Below are 7,598 nucleotides of genomic sequence, written 5' to 3'. Positions count from 1 at the left end.
GGCTGACGGTTGGACTCGATGATCTTAGAGGTCTTTTCCAACCTTAATGATTCTATGATATGATTCTATGATTCTCTGACATATATTTGAGACGGCAAAGAGGCTGTCCCAGCACCACATACACAACATACAACTGCGTACCCAGGCACATCACCACTTTATCAAGACTGCACTGCTGAGCACAGGAGGCTGAGCTCTGGCTGTTATGTGACAGAGTGGAATACCTGACCCACAGCACTGCAAAACAAGGCCACAATGTATGGAAAGAGAAGACAATGTGATGAACGGCATACGTATTGTCTGAGAAGAAAGAAAAATATTTCTCATTTTAGTCTGAAATGTACTCTTTTCAGGCAAAACTGGTATTTTGCAATACCAGTGTATTCTCTTCAGGCAACAACGGTATGTTGCAATACCCACCCCTCAAACCCATGGGGACGCAAGTGTGATGATTTGACTCTAACCTGGTATCAGAAGCGGAAGGGCTGTACACTTGGTGGGGACATAACCAGAAAAGATGAAGAAGGTCCAGCATCAGAAGAAATGAACACCCATCACACCAGGCAGTGCTGACATACGTGACTTCAGGAATGATGCTGCTACCCTTGACTTATTTTGCAATCTGCATATAAAACAGCCTTTAAATTTTTAGCCAGATATATTCTATGCGTGGAGTTACCTTACCTGGAAACGTAAAGGGCAGACAGAGATTACCTACTATATGTCCCATCACTTTATTTGCTGTTCATCAAAAGCCAGGCGCTGGCCAGCCTGCTGCAGTGGGGCTGCACAACGGGACCTGAGTCAGTGGTTCCTTTCTCTAAGGGCACAGACAGAAGAAGTTCTGTTGGCTGATCTGAAATTCAGGGGATCTGCAGCCAGTGCAATACTGCCGGATTCAGGATCATCTTCTATCCATCTCTGCAGATCTCAGCAAACACAGTGACACATATTGATCAGGTGCTTCATGGTTACTGGGAAAGTACATTCTTGATCACTGCGCCCAACTTCTCCTTCCAGCAAGCTTGTCAAAACTATATACCATGGTTTTTATTGCTTCCCAATTCAAAAAAAAGTCCTGGGAACCCACCAAGTGCCGTGGACGTCCCTTAAAACCTCTCTTAACCCAGGCTCTGTTCCACCCAGTCAACACTTTTTTCCTGTTCTGACAAAAGCAGAGCAACTCTCAAGTGCCTTAACATGCATTGCACACATGGAAGACGAGTTACTCTCTGCTCACAGCAGAAAAAGGCTGTTTTCCTTGAACAGCTAAAAATCAGCTTCCCATCCAAGCTCAATTACACCACAGCAGATGGTATCAAGACAGTTGTATTCTAGGTGACTATCACAATGGAAAGTCTACCAGCATCTCCAAGCCTCTCAAAACGGACGGCAATTTTAGTCACTCGATTCATGTGAAACCACATACTACAGACTACTTGCGTACTTGGGTAAGCCTCTCCCACCAAGCTAACAACATGTTACTTTTTCTCCTCCTAGTTCTGCAATTTGGAAATCTTCCTACTAGAGTGGTAATTAAGGAAGAAAAAAACAAAAAAAATCCCAGGAATGAAACAAGAAAAACCTGGAGATGCAGCAAATGGCATTTAGCTTCTCCCATGCCCTGCAAAAGGGGCAAGACGCACTTGGGAACATCTCCCTTGGGATCCTGCTAACTTACTTTTACCACTTAGTAGCGAGCTGCAGCTCAGATGAAAAAATGCTGACAAAGTCATGAACTTGCCTTTCTCTTCATTATCTTAAAATCATTCTTTTCGGTACACTTGTTCTCCACACTGGATCCACTAGGACTATCTGTCATTAAGGAAAAGGGAGGTGCAGTTGAATGGCATTCTACAAGAGACTGTTAGAAAAATGTTTAATATTCAGAAAAAAAATCCAAAATGCTGTCATAAAACTGATTAAAAAAGGAACCATCCTGAAATAGTGCCAACTACAAGCAGAATAAAGACACCTGGAATGGGCTGAGAAAACTGGATTGTGGAAGGTAACTGTGGACCATGGGAAGCCCCGCTGAGACATTGCTCTTTTCTACAATGCTTTTCAGTCTCAAGCTTATGTACGCAAGATGCTCCTCTGCTTTTTGCCAGTCCCCAGGGGAAGGGAAAAGACAAGAGCGCCCCGTCTCTGAGTCAGCACCCTCTTCTGCTGCCAAAGCCTGAAGCAGGTGAGATCTTACAGCCGTGCTAGACACTTCCATAACTTGCGTTATGACAGTAAGGAGCACTTCATGTGGTCTACAACCCCACGTATGCCTGTGTAACCATAGTACCGCCTACTGCACATGAACTGAGATCCTCCGCAGCAGCAGTTTACGGCAAAGAATGGTCATCAAATGCTGTCCCCTTTATATCTTTCGCATTCCCTCATCTACGTTATTTCTAGAAGGAATAGATTATAAGGATGAGTCTGCACCTGGATATTGCGGTGAATTCTGGCAGCTTTTTGTCTGTGAGCACCTATGTTCAAACAAGCTTTTCTTCCCCAACACAGCAAATTTTTCTTCATCTGACAAACAGCAGGCCTGTCATTCCAGTAAGATTCCTTTTTCAATTTTAAAAAGATTTTTGAGGAATGGTTCTATCCTGGAAAAACCTCTTTGCAGATTTTTTTCTTTCTTTCTCTGCTTCTCTACCTGTATTTTTTCTTGTATTATACTTCTTCACAGAATAGCCTCAGGAAGACACTTTTATGTTAGAGTACTGCTTGCATTTCTCTTATACATGCACTTGTAGACTGTGTGGCTTACTTTGATTTCCTCTCAAGATTCTGACACTAAAATGTCCATCATCAACTCCCTGAATTACTTACCCCAGCACACCTTCTGATCCCGCTGAGCTGTTCTGCTTGGATGTGTACTTTCCAGGAATGTCACTAGCAAAAGGGTCAGAAAGCTAAGTTTCCCAAACCTCCGTTGACAAGCCCAGGATCTGTGTTTCTGGGTTGGGTGTAAGTATTTGTTAGGATGATCCACACCAGCAGTAAAGCCAACAGTGCGACAATTATCCTATGCTTTCCATTTAAAACAAAACAGAAAGTTTTCTGTATTGCTGATTATTTCTACAATCTTTCCAGTTTTCTAAGTAATGGTAAAGACAACTCTAACTGGGTGAGCCTGTTCCTGTGTTAAAGACAGATATTCTGAACAAACTAAATCTATTTTGACAAGTTACATACACCAGTTATAAACAAACACGAATATACCTAACACTACCAGTACTCCTGAAAATACTAGTTTTGTTATCTGGCAATTTTTGCAACATCACTCACCCGAGAAACACCAAATCTACCACTGACCCTACCACTTAAATAACACAAATAAAAGACATTACTGATGCAGTTGAAAGAAACATTAATGCCAAAAAGCATCCCGCATTTTTTTTCTCCTGTTTAAACATAAAGCATCCCATGGGATCAAAAGTTAGACCTATAGAAGCTGAAGAATAGCCAGCATTCATTTCTCAAACACCATTGTCATGAAAGTTCAAGAAGTGCTAACCATACCCTGACATCTTCAACACTAACATCTCCTGAATGTCTTTGCTTGTGATAGTTCTCGTACATTTATTAAGAAGGTCAGCTCTAAATTTAGTAATTCCTTAGGCTAGCAAAGCTATGAGGAAGGCAACTGGAAAAAATGAAATCTTCTGTCCCCCTTCTTTTGCAATTCATTAAGTTCACAGTCGTTGCCCACTCCTTTCCATTACTACATAAAGCATCGCATTAATGCACATTCTGTGACTGCATCACCTACAGACAACTCTCTGTGGCCCCGTCTCTTGGACTAAAGAGCGTACGTTATAACGATTCCAGTGCAGGAGATGCTGTGCTGGCAGCACACTGGCCAGGAAGAGGTTAGCAAGCAGCCAGCTGATGAGTCAATTAAGTCTAGAGGCAAAAATACTGGGAAACTCCAGCTGCCCATAAAAAAAAAAAATTAGTCAGATACCCTAATGGGACTTGAGTTTCAAGAAACCTTTTCTTGACCCCTAAGCAATTTTGCCCCAGAACAATAAATATAGTAAACGTAAGCAAATTAACTATTTTGGATTCAGCACAAATAACTCAGAAATAAGCTACTAAAGCTCACAATATAGATAATTACCCTTGAGAAAAGAAGTAATTAAAAAGGAGCAGTATCACACACAGTTTTAGAAAGGAGGCCTGAAACGAAGTAAGTTAAAGTCTTTCTGACCAATAGGTTAAAAAAAAAACAATGAAGATGTTTAAACTGAGCTTGCAATTGAATTCACTGGAGTGCAGAAGAACGCCAGGACGCATGTCCACCCCAGCCAGAGGCTACGTCCAACCCCCGCCCAGGCCACAGGTCAGACTCTTATTTGAGCAAGTATTTCGCCAAACCTGGCGAAACTGAAGCCTGTAGGAAGGACCTAAGGTAAAAAATAAAGTCAAATACAAACGGAAAAATCCAAGAGAAAACTGGAAGATTCTGTGGGAACAATCTTGAAAACCAAGCTGTGACAGCAAGAAGCCTCAGGCAGTCACCTAGCCTGCTCCGCTACCAGGCTGGAAAAAAGCCACACAGGAGAGCAAGGGTACAGGAAAGAAGGTAAATTATCTGCACAAAGAAGATGACCAGGTATAAGGTATGGTGCTGTCACAGACCGTACATCAAGAAAGCTAGTCCTTCAATAAACTCGTAAATTAAACATTACTGACCTATGGAGATGAGTAAGTAGCTGACCTTAAAGTCTGACGTAGCTCCAGAGTGACGTATACTTTTGTCACAACTGCTGTCCCCTTCCAACAGCTGCTGCTCCAGAGAAAGACCCCACAACGGCTGCAGCCAAACTGAACAGAAGAATTGAACTAATGATCAGTGAAAGTAACGTGCTAATCACTTGTTGACTGTGATACACTAAGAACTAACATGCCAAACATTTATGCACTAGACTATACGTCATTAAAATAACAGAACAACTCAAAAGGATATTAAAAAAGAAGTGGGCAAAGTCTTGTATACAAAATTATTGTGAGTATTAACTAGTCATAGGTTGAGAACAGAAACACCACCTCTGAACTGATACAAAACTCTGAAAAAAGCAAGAGGTCAGATATGTAATTACATGTTTTGAGCAAGGGAAAAGGCCCTTGCAACCAGAGTGACCACAGATACTGTGCAGATCCTGCATAATATTTGCATTTAAGTTCTGGAATGGGAGGGAAAGGAACATGACAAGTTTTATTTAGGGCAGTTGACAGTACCAGAAAGTACACAGGAACCTTAAAAAACAACATGAATGAGCAACAAGGCAGGAGATGAAAGGTCAAAAAGTAAAGAACCGTCAAGCACAGCACATATCTACTCTTAAACTAAACATAACTCAGGAGCTGAGCCTTGTGCAGACAGCTCAATGAAAATAATTGCACTATTATGCAAAGACAATGTCAGACTTTTTTTTTTTTTTTAAATAACATGAAGAATCAATTAGGAAAATAATATAGAATTTCTGACAATACATTAAGGAAGTCTCTGCCATGGTCTGCTCCTGACTATTATTCTTCACTCACATCTAGCAATAAAAAGAAAGTACAGTAAAAAAGGCCTCAGAAATAGGAAGTTGTAAATGCCCAAGACAACAAACTAAGCTTGAAGAAAAAAGGTGTAAGAGTTAAAAATCATACATAAGAAGGCTATGTCAAGTGCTCAGACCGCAAGAGCAAGGGGAGAGTCCATAAAATGTACGAGGAGCGTATTTATAACAGAGTGAAGGAATTCAACCAATCCAGCTATAAAGAGAAAAATTAACCTGTAGAAATTACTGCAAGGTATTGAGCCCAAGAGATATAAACATTGCTTTTTAAACTAGACATTTACATGAGTAAGAACATCCACAGACAGGTCAGGTAGGGTATTCCTGAATGCTCCTGACACCTCTTCTGAAGCATCGAGTCATTGCCACTGCCAAAAACAGCGGACAGGACGAGACAGGCGATGTATTAGATTCTGGATGACAATTTTTATATTGCTATTCTTCTAGGGTCAAACAAGCATCATCAAAACACACTTTGTTATGAAAAAGGTCAGTTTCATTTAACACAGGAGTTTATAAAATATACTACTATTATCATAAACAGAAAAAAAGGTTTATTGAAAGACTGCACAGAAATAATGAGAAAGTACCTTACTAGGTTCTAGTAATGGGCACGCATGTGATGGACCTTCATCACTGGGCAAATGCAGAAAAGCTGTTCAGGAACAGATTACCAGTGAAAGACTACTTGGTTCTTTACGAGGGGGTGACCAATCTAACGGAGCACACGGAAAGAGGCATTAGCAGTATGGCACGGTTATACAGCTGCTTACATGAGTTTGTAACTTAAAGCAGGTTCAAAGAGGGGTTCAAATGTATTTCAGCATCAAAGGAGTTTAAAACCTTCTATAACTGTTAAATCTGTTCTACCAGATTATCTGTACCCATAAATGGAGTATCTTTACTAAGCAAATATTTCACACATTTCTAGAGCCCGTGAGCACCTCCTTTCCTGCTGGAATTCCCCAAAGTCATGGCAATTTGTCCAGTTTTACTCCAGCTCAGGTTGAGTATTTATTTTTCCTGTCTCCGCATGACTGAGCAGAACAATTTTTTAAATGGCACACAGCAATGGGATGAGTCAAACAACCAAAAGCAAACAACAACAAATCAAAAACCACCTTTTTCACTATTTTACCTACTTGAAGAAATGCTTCTCCAGTGGGTTCTGCAAAGTCTAGGTTACTTCTCTTTATGCCTTCCACTTAAAACAAAAAATAGTTTTCAGTGTGTATTAAGATAACAAGCATACCCTTTTAATTTGATGAGTTTTATCTGCTTTCATGGGGAAAATGCTCATTTCAACAAATATACAGAACAATTTAGGTAGCAGTGGTTCAGACACAGAATATGTCTCAATTGGATAGTTAACATCATAGGACTGAAGATCCTATTAAGTCCTGTTCCTGCTATTTTAAGCAACTGCATAATAGAATCCAATCATCAAATAATAACCAACTCCTGAGACCTTCTCAAAGCCGCTACTCTGATTACAAGACTGCTCCAGAACCCCACTCCTATTTTGATTAGGAACCAATTTAAGATTAAGAACTGATTAAGACTGATTTACAGTTTGTATTTATTATTTGTCAGTTTACACTGACTTACTCTTTTTCCCATACTGTCCTTAGAAGTTTAAACAGTTTTCTTCCCTTTTCAATATTGAGGGATAAGCACAAATACAGAGATATAGTACGTGTCCCCTTAGCCTGTTAGCTGAAAAAAGTAAGCCAATTTTGTCTCCCTTTACGACACAGGAGAGAGAATTCACTTCCCAGACCATCGTAACAGCCCCTCCTCACATCTGTCCCAAACTAAGGCTTGGGGTTTTTTTAAACATCCTTGACCAGAATTCTCCACATCTGTGTATTTTCTGACCACATAGCATTGAAGTTTTAAAATCACCACGTTCTCAATGGATATACTCAAGTCTTTCACATCTTTCCATTTCTAACTGACATATTTATATATATAAATATATAAATATAATATATATACATATATATGTATCTAAAATCTAAA

This window comes from Aptenodytes forsteri, unplaced genomic scaffold, assembly GCF_000699145.1.
Source record: "Aptenodytes forsteri isolate BGI_AS27 unplaced genomic scaffold, ASM69914v1 Scaffold66, whole genome shotgun sequence".
NCBI lineage: Eukaryota > Metazoa > Chordata > Aves > Sphenisciformes > Spheniscidae > Aptenodytes > Aptenodytes forsteri.
This window is presented reverse-complemented; position numbering follows the sequence as displayed.